Below are 27,356 nucleotides of genomic sequence, written 5' to 3' on the forward strand. Positions count from 1 at the left end.
TGAGTTATACACTATGCTCCAGACCTATGATACAATCACATCATACAGAGATATTAAAGAAGATTTCTGACAAGGTCAGTAACATTAACATGTCTAAGTTGAGCCAGTACAATAAAACGCTCAGATTTGTAGGGCACAAATTAAGCATTAACATTAGCATCAAAATCGATTCTGTACATGACTGTTGTTGGTTCTTTCTTGAAGAGCTCAGTTAATGATTTTGTTTGACCATTGTGTCTTCCCTGTGCCATGGCTGCAGTGTGCTTGAAAGTGGTACAGGATAAGGGAAGAAATGCTCTCAGTCAGCACACTTGATTGACAGACTTTGAGGAGACACACTGAGCTCTTTGAGGCTGAGCAATGACATTCAGTTGGACGAGCCACCTGGTGATCGCAGCCCAATGGGGGATTCAACACATACCCTCCATGAATACACTGAAAGAAAGATCACATTATGGTGGATTAAAAATGAACAGCTATGGCTGTAACCTACTTTAAAGTGCACAAAAACATTTCCCACCTTGTTCAACGCAAATGGGAGCAGCCCATTAAAAACACAACACATAACAACAAATCAGTTGTTCTTTGCATGTGTCCCCTAAGGCCCCTGTGGATAGAAGACAGAATGAAGTACAGCTAGTTTTGAGTAGTATAAGACAGCTTCTTCCTTCCAGAGCTGGAAAGAAGGCTTTCTGCCAGCTTGACACTACAAGGACTCTCTTCACCTCCATATGTCCCTTAAATTCACACTGAAAAAGTTATTGGTGCAGACCACACTTTGAACAGTTTTTTTTATCTGAGTTTTACTGTGGTGTCGTGAGAAGAATTTCAGTACCATCTGACAACATAATGGTAATATACACCAGGGTTGTGCACCATTCAGCAAGCTCATTGGTCCCCATTACATTTCCATTTGAGACATTCATAATATTGAAAAGTTGAAAACCATGTAAATAAAGGAAGCAGTTGCTTCCTTTATTTACGAACTACACATCTGAAGGTTACTTTATTTCATTAGCACCCCACTGCAAAATAACTTTTGATTGTTGTAAGCATAAACCTAACCTACCATATGCAATTCTGCTTCTCATGTATTTTTTTTTCATTGTTTAAAACCCCTTTAACTCTATGGACCCGCCAATGGGTCCAAATGTGGGTGCTAAATCACAAAAATAAGTTTACGCTTAAAACGCTAAAGTCCCTGGAGACATAAGTCAGGCATATTTGGTATCATTTGAAAGCTTAGAATCTGAACTGTTCACAGAACACCATCATCTTTGCATTTTTGTTACATAAAATAATAAAATAAGGTCTAAAAACATATGCATCGCAAATAAGCGCCACCTAGAGGTAATGTGGTAGGAATATTAATATGAATATAAAAGTCTTTTACATAGACCTTAAATGGACAAATCATATATCAAATATCCTATACATTTTAGGTTGTTGCCCTAGACAAGTTTTTTACTTGTCTGAGCTTTCTTGGGTGAATAATCCAATGTTATATCTTAGATGTCAAAACAAAATATGCAGTCCAGCAGGACAAGCATACTAAAATTATCGGAAAAATATGTTACCAACAATTGGTGATAAAAGGTTATATATCATCGCAAAAGGTAGGATCTCAGTTGTCTAATGATACCTAGATTGAGCTTCTAGTCCATTCAGAGGCCGATATATTCAACTGAGGTGCATGAACTGAAAATTAGGCTGAATGTCTATGGACAAGTACATCTGTGAGAGCAGAAATGCTATAGAGTGCCACCTACATTTCAGATCTGCATATTGTGATGTAAAGGGATAAAGAAAATAAGTTCTAGTACTTGCTGCTATCTAGTGGAATGAAATAAGAGTTTTTAAAGTGAAATAGAGTGAACAGAACCAGATTTTTTTTTATTTTTTCTATTTTTTTTACTTTCTCTCCATCATAAGATTGTAAACATATACTATATTATTTATGAATAATTGGAGTCTTTTTTTAAATTTTTTATTATTATTATTATTTGGGGGGATTTCTAAAACATGAGACCATTTTCTTGCAATTATTCCACGGCAAGTGTGAATGGTGAGCTTTTTAGTTTGAGTGTGAAAAATTGCAGGTGGCAGCCCAAAAATGCAGTTAGAGAGAGTTCGAATGGTATGCACATACTTATGGCAAGTTTATTTTTTATAAATCCTGTTGTGTGCATGGGAAATTGTATATGCTCATTAACCATTCCATGTGTATGCAATGTTTATATTTCAGACTTCCTGGTTTCCACTATATATTTGGCAGGTGAAAGCATCTTGTGTCATTCCTCTAGTCATTCCTTCATTGTGTGGGAGGGAACACAGTTTCTAATGTCACTCATGGCATTGATGAAAACTGGCTGCTGTATTCCTATTCTTTGGTCGGGTGAGATTCAGCAGGCAATTGGTCTGCATTCTATTGCTTTCTGCTTGACTGCACATTCTTTGGCTTGTCAACAAAACAACAACATGCAAACAGACTGCTCAAAACTCTCTCTTCCACAAAAGAGGTCAGTCTGGCTGTGAGCTTCCCGCAGGCTGACTGAAGGTTCTGCTGACATGGCCCAGGTGCTGGGGAAATCAAATGGACAGCACATGGACATGAAATTCCTCCAGGCAGCTGTTCTTTTGGATAATGTAAGAAGCTTGATCTGAGTGTACAGAGGCAAAAAAAAAAAAAAAAAAAAAAAAGACTGGAAAAGCATTTGACACTATGAAATATACCTTTTCAGGGTCACGTAGACAGCAACTTGTTTTTGCATTTTCCACAAATAGTAAAGAGACAGTTAAAAAAAAAAAAAAAAGACAATTGTAAAGACATTGAAAAGACAAGTGTAAACGCGTTTGTGATCAGCTTGTCCTGATCCCCAGGGGAAGCATTATAATCGGATATCAGTGAAATCTAAACACAATTTAGTTATCATATATGCATTTACAGGTCAACGTCACACAAACCCTGTCCATTATCATCACATTTGAGGAGTTGATGCATCCAGGACAGCAACAAAGTGCCACCCCTTACCTGTCAATCAACCACTGTATTAAAGCAATTGTTGTGAGACCAGCTGTGCTGGTTACGTGCATTTAAAAGGAAATAACTGTCCGATCAAAAATTTGAAAAAGCGATTACATACACAAGCACAAAAACTTCCCAGATCTTCTTTAGTGTGTCTGGTATCAACATCCAGTGACACAGATGAGAAGCAAAAATCTGAAGCTCAGCTTAATACAGGTAATCCATTAAAATAACAGTGTTCTGCTCAAAATGTTGCATTTGTTCTTAGATTAGATTTAATCTGCATCTGGGAGAAACAGTGCAGCATTTGTTTCATGCTTTCTTTGTCTTTTATGATTTTGTTGCAGTTTATTATCATGCAGCAACACACTGACATAGTAATTGATGTATTTCGTTGTGAAATCACAGACCCTCCCCTCAAAATCTAAAAACAAGTGGTTAGAGTGTAAACAGAGATGTGTCTCGCCTGACCACAAGTGATCGGGTTTTGAGGCAACTCGGAACTCTAGATTTTCCCACCTCTGACTTGTAAATAATGACTGGAATGCCACTGAAAGTCAGACATCCAACTTCAGCGAGTAGTGTCATTTGACATCATTTTCAAGATGGCGCGATCTCCGAGCATAAACTGGAGCTGGGTTTTGAGAAGCATAAATTTTTTTTTTTTTTTTTTTTTAAGTATTTTCACTTCAGGAAATGTATGTTTATGCAATATACAATAAATGAACAAGAGGACGTTATATGAATAGTTCACCCAAAAATGAGAATTTGCTGATAATTTACTCACCCTCAGGCCATCCAAGATGTACCTGAGTTTCCCTCTCATGATTGCGCGTCACAGAGATGTACGGAAGGGAACATTTGTAGTTAAAAAGTATACAAGTATTGTTTTGTTTCTAAAAATAATCAATCGTTTGGTTCAGAAGAAATTTATTTGTCGACTGGAGTCGTGTGGATTATTCTGATGCACCCTAAGTATGCATTTTGGACCGTCAAAAAAATGGAGTACATTCACTTGCATTGTTTAGAGGAGGAGGCCTGAAATGAAATCCTAAAAATCTTAAATTCTGTTTTGATGAAGAAAGAAACTCCGATACATCTTGGATGACCTAAGGGTGAGCAAATTTTCATTTTTGGGTGAACTATTCCTTGTTTGTGTATCAATCAATGCCTGCTTTTTCACCTATTTTGCGCATGAAACAGCTACTAGGTAGCCAGCTAGCAAGAATCTGGAAGACTGTACAAGTGTTTATGCATTTGGCATGTGTTCGTGTGATTGGCTGTTGAAAGTGGGAAATTTCAACTCGGATATTCCCACCTCTGACTTCGACTGGAACGTAGCAGGTATAAACAGGGCCAAAGTCTTGTGGTGTAACCAACAGATAGCAATTTTGTCATCATTTGACAAAAACAAAAAGACCCCTTTACAACCTCAAGTTACAAACCTCACTTTGTGAAGGTTTTTTTTTTTTAAACATTATTTTGTCTTATCATTAAATATTAATATTTTTATGAAAAGGCACGTCATGTCATATGGTGTAACCCTGAGAAAACTTCTTGATATTCTTAACTCAAAAATGTACTCTTACAAAATATGTATGAAAACTTTTGATATGTTTTGAAAATGTTGAAATTTATGATTAAGATGCATACACTCTCATGTATTCCACATGATCACACAGGAAGTTGGTCAATTTCTGTACCTTGAGATCAGCCCCATTATGCCGACTTACTGACAAGGGCAATCTCCCATCAGACATTTTTGCATCTGAACAATTGTGTTTCTTCTCCTATGGTGTGACCAGAAACCTGTTATCAGCATCATGGGAGACCTGGGTTTGCATCCTGCTTTGAAATCAGAAATTGCATTTGTGTAATTAGTGATGAGTGCAGTTCAGAGGTTGCATTTTTCCCCTAGGAAAATTCATTTTTACTTCAATGATGGTTAAGTTGAGGGTTGGGGTTTGGGTTGGGGGGCAGAGTTTATAAAATATGCATTCCTCTTCACTGTATTACATGCTTTACAGCTAAAGACACATCGATTACAACTCACTTTTGGCACCCCTCCATATATATATGACCCAGAAACTCAAGCTCACATGCACCCATATGCCCAACAACACTTCTCGCTTTGGCCACTGGGGGCAGTGTTTCACATTTCGGTTAGCACAGACCGATTTTAGCTCAAGAAAAGTCAACCTTCTGTTTCTGAATTCACTGTGAGATCAGTCTGATATACCATATCCAGGACATGAACAATAGCAAAAGATTACAACACTACTGCGCATATCTGGTCCTGAAGCATTTTCAGTATCGGCATTTTTGTAACCCAGAACTGTCAAAGCAAAAAAGACTTGCACACACTTAAAGAGAACAAATAAGATATACAGTATACAAAAACTGAAAAGCAGGTGTCATTACCAGAACCTTTAAATATGACTTTGAGGCAACAACTTTTCTCAAAGGACATCAAACGTTTACCTGAAGTGACTTATCCAGACTCGTACCATTATCTTGTTGACACTGAGTACGGATACATGAAAGAGGCGAAGAAGGTATGTCGTAGTTTAGATGCTTATAATTATTTCCTCAGCGGAAAGGTGTGGAATATTTGATCGCTCCCATCATAATCAATGAAGGTCACTTTTAAAGCCCGTAAAGAAATACTCCAACTTAACTAGCCAGACACTTCCCAGATAGCACACTTACATCTCTGAGATGTCTGTTTAAGAGCATTACATCTGGAAAGCATCACATTCTAATTAACATCTGCTAAACATCTTAAAAAGATCATATTTACTAACATCTCAAAGATATTTGCTAAATGTCTTATTGACATCCAAGAGGAAACGTCTTATAGACGTATTGAAGATGAGCAAACAACCTAAAAACTACACCTTAGACACAAAAAAACACCACATCAAATAAACGTCTGTACATGTGCTATCAGGGTTCCTATCAAACTTACAATTAGTTGTCAAAAATGTTGTTCACCTACCAGAAAAAGAATGTTTGCTACATATCCTACGGTTGTTAGTACTGCTTGTATCTAGCCGTCTTGCTTTACTGATACAGTTCATGTGTCCATTTATTTATTTATTTTTCAGAAATCTAAACACTTACATTTTTGTTAGTTACAGGCATCCAGGGAGCATCCAGCCATCGAACAACATGGTCCAAATTTTATGATGACTTGTTATGATAATCATGTTAACATTACCGCTACGTGTCACTATGAATGAAGTGCCTCCAGCTGTTGTTTTGAATGAGTTTGACATCTAACTGGAAATGTTCTAGGAACAAAGATGTCACTTCCCAAACCAATGAATATGATTATGAAAGGGTCTATTCAAGGTGCAAAAAAAGTATTTTAATACCTTTTACTTGATGGTTATGTAACTCAGGTTACTAAGGAGAGAAATAAATGGATAAAAAAAAAGAAAAACAAATTGAGAAGTTAGATGACTGATAGCATGGAAATTATATTAAAGAATTAATATATTTAATATATTTAGATTTTAAAACTGACAAAGAGAATTAATGTGGGTAATATTAAGAGATGAATGTTATCAAATGAGAATCCAAGTGGAATTGGATATAGCTCTGTCTGCCATTTTTCTTGAAGGTGCTTGATGAACCTTTGTCTTTTGTATTTAAGCCTGGTTTGAGGCATGGTCAGATTTACCTTTACCGCAAAATACAGCGGGTGAAACACAGTCATCTCAATGGGAATCCGTTCGATCATGAACTTCGTGTGATCAGAATCAGAATTGATTTTATTGCCAAGTAAGTTTTCACATACAAGGAATTTGCTTTGGTGTTTGATGCATACAATAACAATAAACTTAGTAAGATAAATAATAAACTATATTTAAGATACAATATATAGAAAAAAGCTAAACTGACTTGTTTTAATAAAGGAGCTGTACAGTTGTGCCAAATATGTGCAGTTGTGCAGGAATGTGCAAAATATGTTTAGAATATGAAGCATATAATGTGCAAATGTTCACTGTTCACAGTTGTTCACAGTTCACAGAATAGTTCACAGTTTGGGTATAATAAAAAGTGCAATAGACCAGATAAATGTTCTTTACGTTGACGCAAGACAGATGTGGAAACTATGTTAATGTAACGTGTAGTGTCTATGGAGGTGGGATAAGAGACAGTGTCAGGGGATGGTCCTAGGCCTTATTTATGAGGCCAGCTGCAGACAGGAAGAAACTGTTCCTGTGGCATGAGGTTTTGGTCCTGATGGACTGTAGCCTCCTGCTGGAGGGGAGTGTCTCAGAGAGATTGTGTCCTGGGTGGGAGGGGTCGGCCACAATCTTTTCTGGAGATCCTGGAGGCGTACAGGTCCTGGAGAGACGGCAGATTGCAGCCAATCACCTTCTCAACAGAACGAATGACACGCTGCAGTCTGCTTTTGACCTTGGCAGTGGCAGCAGTGTACCAGATGGTGATGGAGGAGGTGAGGATGGACTCAATGATGGAGGTGTAGAAGATGATGGGGTGGGTGGGCATGGGTTCTTTCTGAAATCTACAACCATCTCCACTGTCTTCTCAGGATTGAGCTCCAAGTTGTTCTGACTGCACCAGGTCACTAGATGATCAATCTCCCACCTGTAGGTGGACTCATCCCCACCAGAGATGAGCCCAATGAGGGTGGTGTCATCCACAAACTTCAGGAGCTTGACAGACTGGTGGCTGGAGGTGCAGCTGTTAGTGTACATGGATAAAAGTAGAGGGGAAAGAACACAGCCTTGAGGGGAACCAGTGCTGATGGTCCGGGAGTCAGAGACATGTTTTCCTAGCCTCACGTGCTGCCACTGGAAGTCCACCACCAGTCTGGTGGCAGCACGTGAGGCTAGGAAAACATGAATAATGAATAATTAGTGAATCGTTTCTCCTTGCAGACTTCGTGTGGAATTCAGGTTTGGTGAACTCTGGCAGACAAATTCACTGCATTGACCAATAGGAAGTTGCTTGGTTTTGCAGTGACCTCTGTGTGGGCCATGCTTTGTACACAGCTACACTGAATATTCAAAATGAAGAAGGATATCATTTTAGCGGCAAGTTTCTTTTTAAATTCAGCAAGTGCAGCGTTAAAAAGAGGCTGCTTGACAATTCATTTTTTGCGAGTTTCACAGGTGCTCAATATTCGACCACACATTCTTCGTCCACTGAATTTTGCCTTGCAAAGGTAAATATGACCGTGCCTTTATACTTGCATCTGCTTGTTCACGAGCAGTAGTGGTGTTAACCACCACGCAAACTGCATGGGGCCCCGGACATCTTGCGGCAACTCCAAAAGGGGACGTCACTTCTACTCACTTTTAAAGGATTAGTTCGCCTAAAAATGATAATTCTCTCACCTTTAAACCATCTCAGAATTGTATGTCTTTCCTTCTTCAGCAGAACCGAAGTGAAGATTTTTATAAGCACATTTCAGCTCTCTTTGTCCATACAATAAAAGAGAAAGGGTCCCATCAGGCTGCTGATGAAAAGCATATTTAGGCCACATAAAACTAATCCACACGACTCCAGTGGATCAGTTAATGTCTTCTGAAGAAAATCGATAGGTTTGTGTAAGAAACAAATCGATAATTAAAACGTTTTTAACTTTAAATCGTTGCTTCCGCCCACCGCTGTATTGCTGTTTGAAATGACCTAACTCTCGTGTGACGTTCGTTCCTTTGTTGTATACAAAGCGCACACTTCCGACTTCTTGCGTGAACGCATCGTTGCACTTACGTCATGCAACAACTCCGTGATGGGTCGACTGGTAGCAGGAAGCGTTTTTTAAAAGTTAATAAAGTTTGAATTATCGATTTATTTTTTACACAAACCAATCGATTTGCTTCAGAAGACATTAATTGATTGATTGGAGTCATGTGGATTAATTTTATGCGGCCTAAATATGCCTTTTGGACCGTCAAACAGCTAACAGCATCATGGCACTCATTCGCTTTCATTGTATGGACATACAGAGCTGAAATATTCTTATAAAAATCTTAATTTTGGTTCCGCTCAAGATGGAAAGACATACAAATCTGGGATGGCTTAAAGGTGAGTAAATCATGAGAGAATAATCAATTTTGGGTGAACTAATCCTTTAAGGTTAGGGAAAGGGTTAGGTTAGAGGCTCCCTATATCTTTACTGGTGGCTTGGAGCTCCCACCCCCTTTTTGGAACTCTGCTTGCAGAGGTTCACATGCATTGTGAAGGCAAAGTGCTGGAGGTTCACCAATTCAAAACATTTTAATGAGGAACATTGTGTATGAGGAACATTGAACAAACTGTGAAATACAAACCGACACTGCAGTGCACTATCAACGTTCCATCAAAATAAAAGCTCCAGTTGAGGGTAAAGTAAATACTACAGAGATACAGAGCTGTGAAAAAGTATTTGACCCCTTCCTGATTTCTTCTATTTTTGTGCATTTTTCATACTAAATTGTTTTAGATCTAACATAAAATAAAGGCAACATCAGTAAACACAAAATACAGTTTTTAAATATATATATATATATATATACTGTATTTGTATTAAAGCAAAAAATGTATCCAACACCTATATCACCCATTTGAAAAACTAACTGCCCCCTTAAACTCAGTAGCTGGTTGTGCCACCATTAGCAGCAACAACCGCAACCAAACGCTTCCGATAACTGGAGATCAGTCTTTCACAATGCTGTGGTGGAATTTTGGTCCACTCTTCTTTGCAGAACTGCTTTAGTTAAGGCACACTGGAGGGTTTTCGAGAATGAACTGCCTGTTTAAGTTCCTGCCACAGCATCTCAATCAGGTTCAAATCAGGACTTTGACTAGGCCACTCCTGAACTTAAATTTGTCTTCTTTTGAGCCATTCAGAGGTGTACTTATGCCCGTTTCACAACACAAGTGTGATCGGCACGTGAGCAGAACGTATTTTTTTCAGGACCCCTGTTAACAGGTTACAGCATTCACATCGGAAGCATCAGCAGCATGTCAGAGCGTAGCGTGAGCGTTGTGTGAGCTGCAGTGCAGAGTTGGTTTCGGCTTCGAGTCTATTTTTGCAGCGCCACTCGCGTTCAGTTAAAGTGACCGTGTACAGTTGATAGATAAAATAAATTGTGATTTGCCACAAAAAAGTACACAATGCCTAGAATAAGCATATATTAGTAGTTTAGCATGTCTTTATACTGTATGAATTAGAGCACATCTGAAAAACAAATGAAAAGAAAAACATACAAGTTCAGAAGATTTATCTATTTAAACCAATTTAAAATATTTGTATTATAGATCTTAATCAGAAGTAAGGGTTATCATTTAAAACTGCAGTAAACTACAACTTATGAGTCTGAAAATATGAGACATGAGTCTTTTATGTACTATTAAACAAGAACAGGTCTATAGGCTTCAGCAATACAAAATCACAGCCGAGTTTGCTTTCACTTGAAAACGCATGCACGTGATAGACTGTGACGTCGGTAAATTCAGAACTTACCTCATTCGTGTTCAACAATGGATGATACAAGACTGATTGTGGAGGTGGGGAAGCACAAAGTGCTCTATTGTTTACCTTTTAGATGCAAATGTCGTCCTCCTCTCATGTAAATAAGATTTCATGAAGACCAAATATGTAATAATCCAGGAATCGGACTCGAGTCCGACTCGAGTCGCTATATTGATGACTCATGTCTCGTTTCGGACTTGAACACTAATGACTTGGACTTGAGCATTGGGTGCATTCTGACTTGGAGGAGAGGACTCGTTACAACTGTTAACTTTTGCGTTCTGCCCTTTTATGGCATGAGATCACATGCATGTCATGCCATGTACTGGTTGCGCGAGCGTTAATCTCTGCGCTTGCAAGCGGATTTACTTTCCTTTCACTCAAAACTGAACGCGCACCCTTAAATCTCCCTGCTGTAGTTCAGAAAGTGCGTGTGCCACTCAAAACATGTCATGTGTACTCGCAAATCTATTATAACACAAAATAACTCTGCCTCTGTTTATTCATACAAATATTCTGCCTCTGGAGATGTGTTATAGCAAGGGAGAATACTGGAGTTCAAGGAATCAACTCGCCATTTGGTCGGTGGTGCATAATACATGGCTAAAGTTAATTTCTGGTCCGCCTCTGATGACGACATCGAGCTTTACGCTGATAGCGTAATGTGCTTCATCAGAACGTGCGTAGAGGACGTGGTTCCGACCAGAACAGTTCAGATTTATCCGAATCAGAAACCTTGGAATTAATAGCGATGTTCGCGCGGCACTTAATGTGCGGACCTCCGCTTTTAATTCCGGGAACGCGGAGGAGCATAAACAAGCCAGTTATGCCCTCCGAAAAACTATCAGAACCGCAAAACGCCAGTACAGGAGCAAGATTGAAGGACAGTTTAACACCACCAACTCTAGAAGCATGTGGCAGGGAATTAACATCATCACGGACTTTAAAGGGAATAAAAACTCCGCCATGAACACCGCTGCCTCTCTCCCGGATGAGCTAAATACTTTTTATGCTCGTTTCGAGGGAAATAACACCGCCCTCGCGGAGAGAGCTCTCACGGCTGAAGCTACAGAGGTTAGTTCACTCTCTGTCTCTGTAGCGGATGTAACCCGATCCTTCCGGCAGGTGAATATCCGCAAAGCCGCGGGCCCAGACGGCATTCCGGGCCGCGTCATCAGAGCGTGCGCGAACCAGCTGGCTGGTGTTTTTACGGACATTTTCAACCTTTCCCTCTCTTTGTCTGTAGTCCCCACATGCTTTAAAACATCCACCATTGTACCTGTTCCAAAACAATCAAAAATAACTTGTTTAAATGACTGGCGTCCTGTTGCTCTGACCCCCATCATCAGCAAATGCTTTGAGAGACTAATAAGAGACTATATCTGCTCTGTGCTGCCTCCATCACTGGACCCATTGCAGTTTGCTTACCGCAACAACCGCTCCACTGATGATGCCATTGCATCTACAATACACACTGCTCTCTCCCACCTGGAAAAAAAGAACACTTATGTGAGAATGCTGTTTGTAGACTACAGCTCAGCATTCAACACCATAGTGCCCTCCAAGCTAGATGAGAAACTCCAGGCTCTGGGCTTAAACAGCTCGCTGTGCAGCTGGATCCTGGACTTCCTGTCAAGCAGACGCCAGGTGGTTAGAATAGGCAGCAACATCTCCTCATCACTGACCCTCAACACTGGAGCCCCGCAGGGCTGTGTTCTCAGCCCACTCCTGTATTCTCTGTACACACATGACTGTGTGGCAACACATAGCTCCAATGCCATCATTAAGTTTGCTGATGACACGATGGTGGTAGGTCTGATCACTGACAATGATGAAAACAGCCTACACAGAGGAGGTGCACATTCCGACACACTGGTGTCAGGAGCACAACCTCTCCCTCAACGTCAGTAAGACAAAGGAGTTTTTGGTGGACTTCAGGAGAAAAGACAGAGAACACAGTCCCATCACCATCAATGGAGCACCAGTGGAGAGAGTCAGCAGCTTCAAGTTCCTGGGTGTCCACATCACTGAGGAACTCACATGGTCCATCCACACTGAAGTCATTGTGAAGAAGGCTCATCAGCGCCTCTTCTTCCTGAGACGGCTGAGGAAGTTTGGAATGAACCGCCACATCCTCACACGGTTCTACACCTGCACTGTAGAGAGCATCCTGACTGGCTGCATCTCCGCCTGGTACGGCAATAGCACTGCCCACAACCGCAAAGCACTGCAAAGGGTGGTGCAAACTGCCAGACACATCATCGGAGGTGAGCTTCCCTCCCTCCAGGAAATATATACAAGGCGGTGTGTGAAAAAAGCTCGGAGGATCATCAGAGACTCCAGCCACCCGAGCCATGGGCTGTTCTCACTGCTACCATCAGGTAGGCGGTATCGCAGCATCAGGACCCACACCAGCCAACTCCATGATAGCTTCTTCCCCCAAGCAATCAGACTTCTGAACTCTTGATCTCCCACGATCAAAATACATCAGCACTGCACTTTATTACCCTTACTCTTATATCTCACACCGGACTGTCATAAATTATATTATTATTATATTATATTCTCTCTTAATAACTGACTATCAACCGACAGCTGAATGTCAATACAGTACAATACTGTACATTTTATATATACTATATATACTTATATATATATTTTATTTTTATTGAATAATGTGTATCTATATAGTGCGTATTGTATACTGTACAGTGTATGTTATTATTTGTATATTGTTGAGTGTAATTATGTGTATAACAGATGTTTAAATTGTGTTGTGTAAATCTAATGTTTATTGTAAATTGGTATATGTCTCATCACTGTCACGACTGCTATGTTGATCGGAACTGCACCCAAGAATTTCACACACCATTGCACTTGTGTATATGGCTGTGTGACAATAAAGTGATTTGATTTGATTTGATAAAGTCGTACTGTAAGAATGATATTCTGATGCTCACTGACAATGTAAGAGACATGAGCAAATCAAATGACAGAAACTGTTAACAAAGTACACGTTGCATTGTGCTCTTGGAGTAATTTTGGAAGGTCGGCCACTTCTGTGAAGGTTCACTACTGTGCCAAGTGTTCTCCATTTGGAGATAATGGCCTTCACTGTGGTTCTTTGGAGTCCCAGAGCCTTTGAAAAAGCTTTGTAACCCTTCCCAGACTGATGTATTTCAATCACCTTGGCATAGTGTGCTACTGGGTGAGAGCTTTTAGCCAGCTTCATGCTGCTGAAAAAGTTCTGTTTAGGTGTTGATTTGATTGATCAGGCCTGGGTGTGTCTAGTCCAGCTGAACCCCATTATGAATGCAGTTTCATAGATTTGGGGATTTAGTAACTAAGGGGGCAAATACTTTTTACACACAGGCCTAGATGGTATTGGATAACTATTTTTGCTTCAATGGATAACATTATCATTTAAAAACTCTATTTTGTGTTTAATCAGAGTGCCTTTGTTTTATGTTAGATTGTGTTTGAATTTTTGAAACAATTTAGTATGAAATATACACAAAAACAGAAGAAATCAGGATGGGGCAAATACTTTTTCACAGCACTGTATATTACTATTGTATAAAACAAATCCTCAAAATAATAATAATTCAGTATCATATTATAATAATAAGCTTGACTGAACAATAATAAATAATATTATTCTGGGTCCTAAAATATAAGTGTGCGAAGTTGTCGTTTTTACACACCCTAATCATTTACAAAAAATGATTTCTAAAAATATATGTAGGTAAATGTAGCTTTTTTTATTACTGTATTGGTGCATATAAATTATACTTATTATATTATAAATTAAATACCATTCTTTCTTGGGTTCATTTAGTGGAAAAACTGTAGAAAACATGCATTCATTATTTTTATAGATTTTTATTTCATTAAACATTTTGGATGTACTTGGCTACAATGGCTGTTAGAAATTATTTAAAATTATGATATAAAATCCCTGTTATATAATTTCCCCCGGTTGTACACCGAAAGGGGGCCCCTGGCTGGATGGTTGCTTGGGGCCTCGGAAATCATAACTCCGCCAATGTTTGCGAGGGTTCGCGAGCACAAAGTTAAGTCATCGCAACTATCATATAGCCTTCACAAGGTTCCGTTTCGCACAGCCGAGCACATGCTAATTTTTCTAACTTTTTGTGCAGTGCTTATTCCCATTGGAATAATTTGAGAAAAGGGGCAGGGCAGATTGAATATCATTAGAACTGATTCAAGTTTGGATTCAATTGATTATAAGGTACTACTATATTCAGGTAACTTAAATTTATTGAAATATCCACAAGAGATTGATACTTACCTTTTGTTTTGTTTCATCATTTCCTGAAAGGAGAAAAGATACAGAGTGACGGTATTTAAAGAGAAATTGTGAAGAATTTAAAGTTTTATCCATCCATCTTCTAAAGCCGCTTGTCCTATGTAGGTTATGAGGGTTAAGCACCTCCTTTAACTGGCCATTTGCTGAAAATGAAGGACAAAATAAATAAATAAAAAGTCATAAGAAATCGGAGTTGAAGCCCTATTTTGAACCCTTTTTATGGAAAATGCATTTTATTGTGCAGTGGAAGTCCCTTCATGTCATAATAGGATGAGACAGCATTATACCTTGAGACTGTTGTTAAAGTAATCCAGAATAAGCAAGGGCTTCAGGTTTGGTGAAGCGATTGCAGGCGTTATATTACTACCTGTAGTTGCACAAGGGACGATCATTTAAGAACTGTCTCTCTGTTTAAAACTAATGTCTTACTAATGTAACATTGGCCTTGAAGAACTAAGTGCTAACATGTTTCATCAATGTCACATGTGTGCCGACCGTAACCTCCACCAAGAACATGACAAGTCCATTTATAAGTCCTACAGGAGCACTACCAAAACAGAGGCTGTCCCATTGAGTCACTGATGTCACTCCTTAACCTCCGAGGTTGGAGATGGACATGATGGGTGTTTGGATGAAGGTTAACCCTCTGCTGAGGCCTGCTGAAAGTGACTTTCAAAATCTAATTAATAAATACGAGAAAGCAAAATGTGTAACTACAAATGAATGAAAGAAAAAGAGGACAGAAAGAATTGAACCAGCAGTGTAATGCTATCGAAACAAGGGCTGAGCCCTACTCTCAAAAAAATCCTGTAGGTCCTTAATATACCCTATACCCCAAAAAAACCTTATTATGTATACGATTAATGTAAACCTTATGTATATTAAATAAATGTAATACATTATCTATTATTGATTATTAATACTATAAAAAAGTTATGTGTAGCTCCGCAAGCAAAGAGGCTGACTACCACCCCTGGAGTCGCAAGTTCAAATCCAGGGTGTGCTGAGTGACTCCAGCCAGGTTCCAAAGCAACCAACTGGCCCGGTTGCTAGAGTGGGTAGAGTCACGTGGGCTACCTTCCACATGGTTGCTATAAGGTGGTTCTCGCTCTTGGTGGGGTGCGAGGTGAGTTGCGCGTGGATGCCGCAGTGAATAGCATGAGCCGCCGCATGCACTAAGTCTCCGCTGTAACGCGCCCAGCAAGCCACGTGATAAGATGCGCGAGCTGACTGTCTCAGAAGCAGAGGCAACTGAGATTTCTCCACCCAGATCGAGGCGAGTCACTGCACCACCACAAGGAATTAGAGCGCACTGGGAATTGTGCATGCCAAAAAGGAGAGAAAAGGGGATAAAATCCACACAAAAAAAAAAAGAGAGGAAAGTTATGTGTTCGTAGAACTTTGCAGTTCGAAACTTTACAGTTTGCAGTTCTTCTAATAGTTATAATTAAATGAACTTAAAATGTCAAGTTGCCATTACTTAAATTATGCCATCATTGCAACAACAACCTATTTAGATTCAGTAATTTTTAAATTTCAGAAATTATATCAACTATGACAATTGCATCTGTTAAATATTATGAGCGGTGTGAGTGGATAGCAATGTGCTTGCTGTATTAAACCAATATCTCATTTTTAAGAAAACATACTCTAAGCACTTTCAAATGGCACACACAGACCTTAACACTTGGTACATGAAACACAACAATGGTAACAATCAATAAACAGAGCAAAATCAGCAGTGTTAAATGAACATTCCTTGTTGTACATATGGGTACCACCCTTGTGGTGTGTTAAAAACTAATTGTCGATTATTGCCCTTAATATTGTGATCGCGATTATTAATGTCGATTAAAAGATTAAATAACGTGATGTCACAAAGTAGGCAACCATGTGGTTCTTCAGAGGAGCAGATTGTAACGGTGATATGAGCTTCGCTCCAGTTTTTTTAAGCATCTTTTAAGCATTAAATATTATAATAATGTTTGTAATGTTGAGTCTAATAAAAGTTCATTTTAAAGAGATATCTATGGTAAAGATTAAATATATGTAGGTTTTTTTTATGAACTATTGACAAAACCAGATTTTACATGATTTAATATGCCTGCATGTGTGACATTTAACAGGTTGATAAATACACATCCTATTATCAAAAGATAATATCTTGCACCTCATCTTTGAAATAGGCAATGGACTATCAGTAAGCAGTAAGGGTTACAAGTGTTTCAGTGTTTTTAGATGAAAGCTTTGACCTAGGCAACGTTATTGCTGTTGATTTTATGGTCACTATAATATTTGTAATGCTGCTATTGTTTTATGCACTTAAAATGAACTCGATGTCTCAAGTGTTTTAAATGATAAACTTTGGCCATGCACTGTCATTACTGTTAGATTTAATATTTATTTCATTCATGTAATGTTTACTGCACTTTTTTAAAAATGTCATAAGGAGCTCTTTTTGTGAGGCCCTTTTTGTTAGTAATAAAGAATGGAATACATTATCTTCCTCTTTGTACGTTTATGTTAAAATGATTATCCTACTCAAATGCAGTTCAGTTTTTCCAAGTATAAAGCAAGTTCGGGGCTGTTCAAACATGCTTTTGTGTGCGTTTTTTTTTACTAAATACTTTTAGCACGCGTTTTTTTCTTTCACCATCTCACGCAGGATCGCCAGATTTTTAGACACCAAGTTAAAAAATAACTTCAATTTTAATCAATGCGCATCAGAATACCTGCAGTGTGTTTCATTTGTTGTGCTGCGTTCTGAAGAAGTTCAGGTCACATAGCCACTGCTCTTCCCAACCTTTTTTCCAGGGGACCCCCAAACTTGCGAATGACCCCCTCTCCTGCTAATTTTGTTGCACTGTAAAAAAAATCCCATAAAATTTACAGTAAAAAACTGGCAGCTGTGGTTGCCAGAAATCTACCATAAAAAATACGGTCGAAATATTCTTCTGTTTACGGTATACCTAAAAGTGAACTAACATTTACGGTAAAAACTTGCAGTTTTGGTTGCCATAAAAAAAAACATTCAGAACTGGTATGAAAAGCAAATACACTTTTTTATTTAAATACCACAAACATAGTAAATACATACTTTGGACAACCATATTCTTCTCCTTAAAACAGCAGTTAAAGAATGTACTCCCTGTTCGCTTCAACTTGCAGAACAAACATTTTGAATAATTGCAATCTTTACCAGAAAGCCACACATTCAATAACCTGAACAAGACAGCACACCATTCTATTAACAGAATGGATTAATCATGAATCAAATGCTTGGAAAGCATTAACATACAGCTTTTTACAATCTCAGATGCACAAAACAAAACTTACTGTAGGAAAACTTAAATGTATAAATTGAAAGGACATGAAAAGCATAACTATATAAAAAAAAAAAAAAAAAAAAGTGACTTTATTTTAGGTACACACAATGTTTTGTTGGCTGCTCAAATCATTACTGGTATAGTACCATACGTACAAAACAGTATATAAGCCAAAAATAGCTTTCTAAGAGGACAGGACTCACATTTAAGTAGTTTTCGACATTCAAAGTTCAAGCATCTTTCAGTGTAAATCCAGATAACACAAAGTTGTAAAACATTCTCAGTGCCAACGTAATCTTCAAACATCTGTCAAAAAGGTTTTGTCCAACCTTAATCTGCTCTACATTCATGATCAGCAAGGTCTGCTATGAGTGTAAGGACTCAGGGGTTCACTGGGAGCTGTTTTTTTTTTTTTTCCTCGGTTCAACTTTGGTGCCCTTCTCTGGGTTTATGCTGAAGAAGCACCTTAAAAAGAGAACTGAATGACTGAATTTGTTGCTCACAAATATACACTGATTAAAGGATTAGTTCACCAAAAAATGAAAATTCTGTCATCATTTACTCACCCTCATGTTGTTCCAAACCTGTATAAATTTCTTCCAGGAAAAAAAAATACTATGGGAGTCAATGGTGCCCCACAACTGTTTGGTTACAAACATTCTTCAAAATATCTTCCTTTGTGTTCAGCAGAACAAAGACATTTATACAGGTTTGGAACAAAATGAGGGTGAGTAAATGATAACAGAATTTTAATTTTTGGGTGAACTATCCCTTTAAATTTTTTAATAGGACACTAAATTATATTCATTCAAACTTACCACAGACAATGATGCAGGGTGTTGCTGGTAACTTGTCTACCTCCACATCTTCGACAAGGCAAGACTCTTCCACATAATGAAACACCACCTCTTCCTTTTCATCAAAGTAGGCAAGCAGAAGAAGCACCACATCTTTCAAATCTTCACTGCATCCCTCAGTTTGACACCTCGTAACTTCTAGTTTTGCAGCAGCTTGCAGTACTTTTGTCTTTTCTGCACCAACTGTTTTAAGAAAGTTCAGGAGCCGCTGTCCTTTTTTATCCAAGCTTTTAAGGAACATCTCCTTCAGATCAATTCCGGTTAGCTGCTTGAAGTGTACCCAAAACCAACCTCTTGAAACAGAAAAGGCCAGTTCTCACAAAGCTGTTGTATGCTTGCTCCGTTGTTTATATCTTTGCGTTGAGAGTAGTATGTTGCTTTCAGAAGGTTGCTAACTTCTTCTGGGTCAACATTTGTTGTTTTAGACATGATCTTCATCCGTTCTTGTTTATCCAACTGGCTCTCTTTAGTCTCATTGTGCGGCATAAATTTTAAATCCCAATTCACACAGCCAAGTGTCTTGAACCGCTGCCCTTTTTTCAGCAGGAATCTCCTCTGTGTCAGATTCTTCTGTTGCGTTTTCTGATTTTCGGTACGTTGGGTCTCTTCACATTTTCTATGCAATTCTGAATCTGCTTGACCAGCGAGTTGTACCCTGAACCAATTATATCACCTTCGATAACATCCTGCAAGGATGCAGGGTATTTGGCCACAATCTTTTTGGCAATTGCTGTAGAGCTTTGTTTACTGGGACAGTCACATACCTTCATCATTTCAGACACGACAATTCTGACCATATCTCGTCGCAATCTTGGATTTGGTCTTTTCTTCCTTTCTAAACATTGAGTCAATACTTCCGGAAACTTCTGGCATGGAATTTTAAAACTGTCGGCCCAGTTCGAAACAACTCTGGAAGCCTTGCCACATGATGGGGATGATGAACATGAAGCACTGCTGCTCTCTCTAGAACTTGACAAGCTATCAGCACTTTGTTCTAAAAAGACAAAGAGGTAAAAAAAATGACATTGATTTGATCACTTATGAAACCAGATTATTTAGGAAAACTTAGATTTTTATACATTATGAAATCATAAGATGAAATGTACTTACTGATCTGGCTCCAGGCAGATACAAGTTTTCTGGCCTGAATGGGTCGTAATACTGGCAGGAGATCTGATTCCTGAACATATTGAAAATCTTCAGGTGATGTTACTCCAAGTAAATTCAGTGTCTCCTCAACTGATTGCAGCATCGAGGATGAAAGATGTTTGAGTAACTCAGCAATTGCACTGGTTACATTGCTTTGCTCTGATTCATCCATGACTAAAACAGAGAAAAATCATCAATTTGGTGTCTCTAAAATGTATTAAAGGTATAGTTGTCCCAAAAATGAAATTTCTGTCATCATTTACACACCATCAAGCTGTTACAAACCTGTACAAGTTTCTTTCTTCTGTTGAGCATAAAAAGATATTTTGAAGAATGTAACCAAACAGTTTCTGGTGCCCATTGACTTTCACAGTATTTTTTTCATACTATGTTTGGTTACACACATTCTTCAAAATATCTTCTTTTATGTCCAATAGAAGAAAGAAACTCATACAGGTTTGTAACAGCTTGATGGTGTAAATAATGACAGAAATTTCATTTTTGGGTCAACTATACCTTCAATATGTGGGGTGTGTTCAGCTGTACAAACAACAAACAGTGAAATGTTATGATGCAAAAAATATCACATTTTGGTTTGTATTATTTTAGTTTTAGCATCGATTATCAATACAATCCAATGTTACAACAATCCAAGACTTGTATTGACCTAATGAGACACTACGCTGTGTTTCAATGGAACTACCCTACATCCTTGCAACATGTACAACGTCAATGGTGTAAAAGTCAGGCAAGTCCTCAATGTTCAGACAGTGAACCCTTTACAAACGATACTCAGGAAGAAAATCGCCCATGAACACCCTGGTCAGCAAATCAACATGTTCCTCTGTGATAAACATGAGCAAAAGTTCACCAAACTCCACTCATCATTTCTAATGACAAACAGTTGGCCCTTTTTGAATACAGTTCCTTTATACTGTATTTCCACAGAAACCCTTGTTTCTGTTTCACTGAAGCTGAACTGACTGACTGCATCTTTGACAGTTTCACTGTAAAGCTCAGAATAAAATGGGGAACAATCTTTCATTTGCAAAAATGGGGGACAAGACCCAGCTGTCAAATAGGCCTGAGACAATTGATGCCTTTCAGAAAGGGTGCGACACAAATTTTTTAAATTCTTCAAATGTCTGGCACATCTTTTGAAGTAACTATGTTTACTTTCAAATCTCATTGTCCATAATCTGATCAACGGACGAAATTTGAGTATCAGACCTGGATAGTGTCGCAGGTAATGATGTTTTGGTTTTAGATTCACTTCTGGAAAAGCTGCTTTTCTAGACTCCAAGTATTCTTGGATAAGAACATCCAAATAAGCAATCTGTGACACTGAGATTTTCTGAGCACAAATCAGTTCAACAATGTCCTTTAGCTGTAGAGTTAATTGCCAAACCTCATCTGCAGGATCCAGCACTCTATCACCAAGTATAACAGGTAGAAGCCGTAAAAAATTCCAATTTTGAATGGCCTGACCTGCCAGCTTAGGTCCATGTGAACTGATCTCACAAGGTTTTGTGAAAGCATCAGAACCATTATATTTGAACTGCATGATTCGACGGTTAAGAATTGGGTAAGTGAACCACTTCTTAAAGTGCTTGATGTAAAGAGCAACATCATAAGACAACACGCCTTCAAAAATATCGTGACCAAGGCAAGGTGGCAAGCCAGGTTGGCACACTTTAAAGTTCTTCAAAGAGTTGAAAATGGAATCAAACTTTATGCCTTGAACTGTTGCATTTTCGGTCTGTAACTGGTTAACAGCAGCACTGTAGCCCTCAACAGTGTGTAGTGGACCACATACATTTGGGTCAACACTCTGGAATTCCTCTTTAGTAATTAGATGGTACCTGCAAAAATAGCTGGACTGACTAAAATTTTCAGTGAATCCACCAATGCAGTGGGATCCCAAATTGTCTCCAGCAATGCAGTAAAGAGTGCCTTTTATAACAGATTGATCTGACAAAGTAATTCCATTTTCCTCAAGGTCTTTCAGGTCTGCTACTAGCTCTGAGAAACACTTTCATGGCCTAAGTCTTTAAAGTCTTTCTCTCTGCACAACATAACCAGCTGCATATGTTCAGTGTTTGACCTGAGATGAGCTGGCAAATTAACAAGAGAGAGGTATACAGCCAAAATGTTGTTTCTTTCGTGAAGAACCTAAAGGGTTAACCACCTCAAAAGCATCCTGATAGAGTAGTAGCTGGAGGCTTGGGTTGTTTTGAGAGAAATCTCTGCACTTCAGTATTTGGCCATCTGTGCAATCACAAAGTACATCAGTAGAGTTTGTTTCAGGCAGGTGCATCGAAATGCAATTCCTCCCAACCCTCTGAATTTAACAGACACTTCAATGTCTCTTTCACAGGTACATAGTATGCAAATTGCTCTGTCCGATTCTCATCTCTACCTAAAAGTATTATTTTTGGTTCAACATATTTGAATACTTTTTTAAAGGTCTGACTCCTTGAGTACTCTGTTCGCATAGGTCTCTTATGACAAACAGAAAACAAGTCTGATTCCTTCACAGTAGTAAAGATTTGAGAAATAGTCTCCATGGGTAAAGACAAACTCTGCAGAAGTGAATGTAGCTTACTAAAAGTATATGTCTGTCCCAATTCATGAATATTTTGCATCTCATCTACAATATTTTGTATTGTAGAAGCTGGGAGAAGAAACTGTCCTTGTAATTTCAGATAAAATAGGCTAACATTTCTCAAATACAAATCGTCAAAATTCTGAAACGAGCCTATTTCACTTTCTTCTGACTCACCTGTATTTGCATCGAGGTCAGCAGGACATTGCTCAGTTGAAACAGACGGTATCTCTGATGCAGAATGCCGATGTGAATCGCTATTGCTGTTTACTGAACAGTTCCCGTGCTTCCTAGACATATGAGAGGTAAAAGAGGACATGATTTGAAAAGCACTTTTGCACCCTCTCACTGGACAGTTAACTGCACGACCTTCCTTCATATGGTTCTTTAGGTGAGCAACAAGACTGGGCACATCCTGGCACTGATGACTACATAGTGAAATACTGCATGTCGAGGCCGTATCAGTGGTAGAGCTGTTATGGCGGCGATAGAAATGACTCTTAAATGCTACGTATTTTGAAAACGACTGTTTGCAATCAACTGCAACACATTTGAAAATGGCGCGAGGTTCGTTGCGATGCAGTCTGCAGTGCAGAACATATTCCCTCAGACTTTGCACTGTTAAACTACAAAAACAGCAAGTGTACATTGCAATGCATATTCAAAACTTACTCATCCTGAACTCAACCAATAACCAATGCGAGATATCGTTTAAACATGAAGTTCGCCTCGCCATGGTTACAGCACGACATACTGCTAAACTGCATTACAAACGTTTCAAATCAAAGAAATCAGAGCGAATTCGTTAATTTCCAATGTGTAAGTTTATATATTAAAAGGATAAAACGTTACCATCTAGACAGCCAACAGGTCCACGTCATTTACGATTTACAATGACATTAAAGATATGAAAATAAAATAAACGCTTTACAACACAAAAGCTGTATTCAAATAACTAAAACAATTATTGAACTTCAACTTTTCAGAATTTGTTTATTTGTGCTTACCAGACAGATTTCGTGTGGGGGAAAATATGTAATTTCAGCAGCTCGCCGTGGTCTGTGCATTGCTGCTTGCTTGTTGTCTGTTCCAGAAAAACCGCCAGTTCAAGGACAATTTGGGTAAAAGGCGCGAGCGCACCTGATGCAACGCCTTGAGCGCTGATTGGACAAGTCAAAAGGCAATAACTTTAAAACATAAAATGCTTGTTAAAAATATGGTTTCTTTATATTATGCAGCATCGTGGCACATATTGGACAACTGAAAAGTCAATAAAAAATAAAGACTGAGCTTCAACACATAAAATTATGCTTTTCAACATTTTATTAATATGATGCAATACCATATGCAGCACGATGCATATGGCCAATAAAATAAAGATTGGACTTTAAAACATGTCACACATTGCATGTTATATCAATTTAATAATAATTCCATGACACTGCATTATTTTTTTTTTCTTATTAGTTTTATTTGATAATAACGAATATATATATATATATATATATATATATATATATATATATATATATATAGGAGTCATTGAAATCATGTAATCTAATTAATGGGAGAGACCAGGGCAGGCGTAAAATGATTTATTTTCATAGAGATACAGACATATTCTTGTTGACCATATCATTGTAACACAAGGGGAAAAACAGTTCTAACAGCATTCATCTGTAGTAAACACAGTGATTTACCAGATTTAGTGATTTAGTGTTTTTGTGTACTTTACTGTTTTTACGGTAAAATAATGCAGTTTTTACAAAACAATAATGCAAAAGTTATCAAATTTCCTTGTATTTACATTAACAGTATTTAACTGTTAATTAAACGGTTATTTCATGTTTTATAATTTACAGTTTTTTACTGTTGCTACTTTACCGTTAAAACTACGGACATTTTTTACAGTGTGGAGGAAAAAAAGGGACTGTCTATTCCAGAGAACACAAACACAGTTGTCTTTGTTCCAAATTGCATACAGACTGCATATAATAGGCTATATCCGGTTTTACCATTAGCTACATTTCAACAAATGTGACACGCTCCATAATTTGAACCAGACGTAGTGTTTTTTTTTGTTTTTTTTTGTTTGTTTGTTTGTTTGTTTTTTTTAATACTGTGTGTGACAGATCGCAGCAGCTGCCCATTCAAAGGGAGCAGGGCGCAACTCTCTCTCTCTCTCTCCGACTTATAGCATGAAAAAACATGAATGAATATCAGAGGACATGTTGAACGATATAATACAACTTACTGAAATGTATCATATATCATGTATTGGCCAATCTGCTAATGTTGAAATGACATGAAGAATATCTCGTGCTTTTCCGTTAGCGCTCAAGTGACACCAAGTGACAATCGCGCGCACATTGTTCATTTTTCATTCACTAGTCTCTCACCATAAATCACACACTCAATTCGCACTTTCTCAATTGCCTCAATGAAACCAAATTCAATACAAATAATTAAATCATAATAAATCCACAGAAATACTAATAAATAAATAATGAATAAATAAACCCAAATAAATCCTCATTTTCTTTTTTACCACGTTTTTCTTTTCTACCTGACGCTTTGCCATAGTCGCTGATTTGGTTTGGCAAGCTAATCTGTTGTTTTGATCGATGCTTAGTACTTTACAATTAGAACAAGCAGTTTTGCTGCATCTTTAAAAAACCTGCGTCCTTACCACTATCGCAAGATGCACACTTAAAAAACAAACAAACAAACAAAAAATAAATAAATAAATAAAATTAAATAAAAAAAAAAAAAACAGCCTATGCTAGATATACTGTATGTCTTGTCTTTTCATATATCTCATAAACTATTAAATATGTTTAAAATACAAAACATTGCCTTATTTAATTGTGCTTTAATACAAAAATAATTTGCACCTTTTCACCCATTCCATTTTTTCTTCTTTTAACCCTCAAAGTAGACAGAGCTTCACGACCCTCAGGTTAGGAATCACTGGCATAGAGGTCTGTTACACCATTAATCATAATTCCAGGTTGTTTACACCGAGCAAAGATTCAGTGCTTGATAAACGGTAAGACAGTGTTTTTGACTTTTTGCTGTGGTGTGCATATTTACGTGCAATAATTAGACAAGTTCAAATAACATTAATAAACAAAGCACCCTGAAGAGGTTCTTTAACCGCACCAGTGTAACTCCACGTACATGACAATAATTGCAATCGCTGCCTAACGGAACTGTGACCCTGCCCGGGCAGAGTGCATTTACAGGCAGTGACAGTTTGTGAGATTTTATCATTTGAAGATCTATGTATTGTGCTATCTAGACTCATAGATGACTGTGCACTTTATTTGCTGCTAGTTTTGAGTAAATTCCATTCCAAATAACGTTCTTCATTCCCACCTCACAACTCCAGATGGAAAACCGATTAACCGTTCATGAAACCTCGCGGTTAACCTAATGTTAAAAACAGCAACTGTGCACATCCCCATTATTTTCTACAAATCAAATTCGCATTGGCCTATATATAAACATAACAAAACTAAATTATGTATATTAAACTATTATTACATTTTTAATAAATTGTACACAGAAATCGAGCAACGAGACGAGATCTCCCATTACAATGACTGAAACTGTCACTCACTGCACTGTTTGAGTCCCCAGTTCAGTGCGAGCTCACTGACGCTCCAAACAGAGTTCTGCAGTCTCGCGAATGCTCTCATTAAAAATAAAGTGGTCTAATCAGAAATAATAAATCAAATTATTTACACCACGTCTATGTCTTGATTAGAATGGGAGCGTTTTATTTTTGTCGCATTGCTCATTTGCAGTGTATTTACCATCTATGTTACAAGCGAGTGCCGCAACATGCAATGAATCCAAAATAATTCTAAGGTGCTTTCTGCTTTTGTCACAGCTTCTTTTCGAGTATCAGGGGATGTTTCTTCAGTATTCATTTTCGTATTCCACCGCGAACAGAGGTGAAACATAAAGCAAGCGTCTGGGCATCAGACTGTTTAAAACTTGAGCAACAGGATCAGGTGTCATTATTGATAGTACCTAAGTCTAAATGTCTCTGATTGGCCATTGCCGTTTCATTGCTCAATGCGTTAGAATACTCAATGGCTGCAAAAATACGTTGTAAATAGAAACCATTGATGCAACAGGAGCAGACTTAAACTGAAGACTGTAATCATCAGTTTTCATGATTACATAATCGTGGCAGCAGCAATCGTAACTGATTCGAATGCAAAAAAAAACAAAACTGAAACGTTCACTGGGTGTAAGATGTTACAATATGGGACAAATTCCATTCCGTATGGATTTAATACAGAACCTAATTATTCTGTATTATCCAGTCAGTTCTTAATTTTAAAACTCCTTTTTGTTGTTCCATGAAATACATTTCATGGGCCCATAGTGGGTTAAAGGGATAGTTCACCCAAAAATGAAAATTCTCACATAATTTACTAACCCTCATCTATATGTATATGACTTCCTTTCTTCAGCAGAATACATTTGAAGAAAAATTTAAAAATATCTCAGCTCAGTAGGTCCTTATAATGGATGTGGATGGTAACACGATTTTTC

General features: G+C 38.0%; 1 long non-coding RNA gene across 1 annotated transcript; it reads right to left on the reverse strand.

Moving 5' to 3' along the window:
* Window positions 1–290: 290 nt before the first annotated feature.
* LOC127429177 (uncharacterized) lies at window positions 291–6,053 on the reverse strand. The gene is made up of 3 exons (XR_007895242.1): window positions 6,024–6,053; window positions 521–607; window positions 291–435 (listed from the first exon to the last, which is right to left on the reverse strand). It is a non-coding gene; the product is annotated as an uncharacterized LOC127429177 (long non-coding RNA).
* Window positions 6,054–27,356: the final 21,303 nt, after the last annotated feature.

This window comes from Myxocyprinus asiaticus, chromosome 38 (assembly GCF_019703515.2).
Source record: "Myxocyprinus asiaticus isolate MX2 ecotype Aquarium Trade chromosome 38, UBuf_Myxa_2, whole genome shotgun sequence".
In the NCBI taxonomy this organism is placed as follows: Eukaryota; Metazoa; Chordata; class Actinopteri; order Cypriniformes; family Catostomidae; genus Myxocyprinus; species Myxocyprinus asiaticus.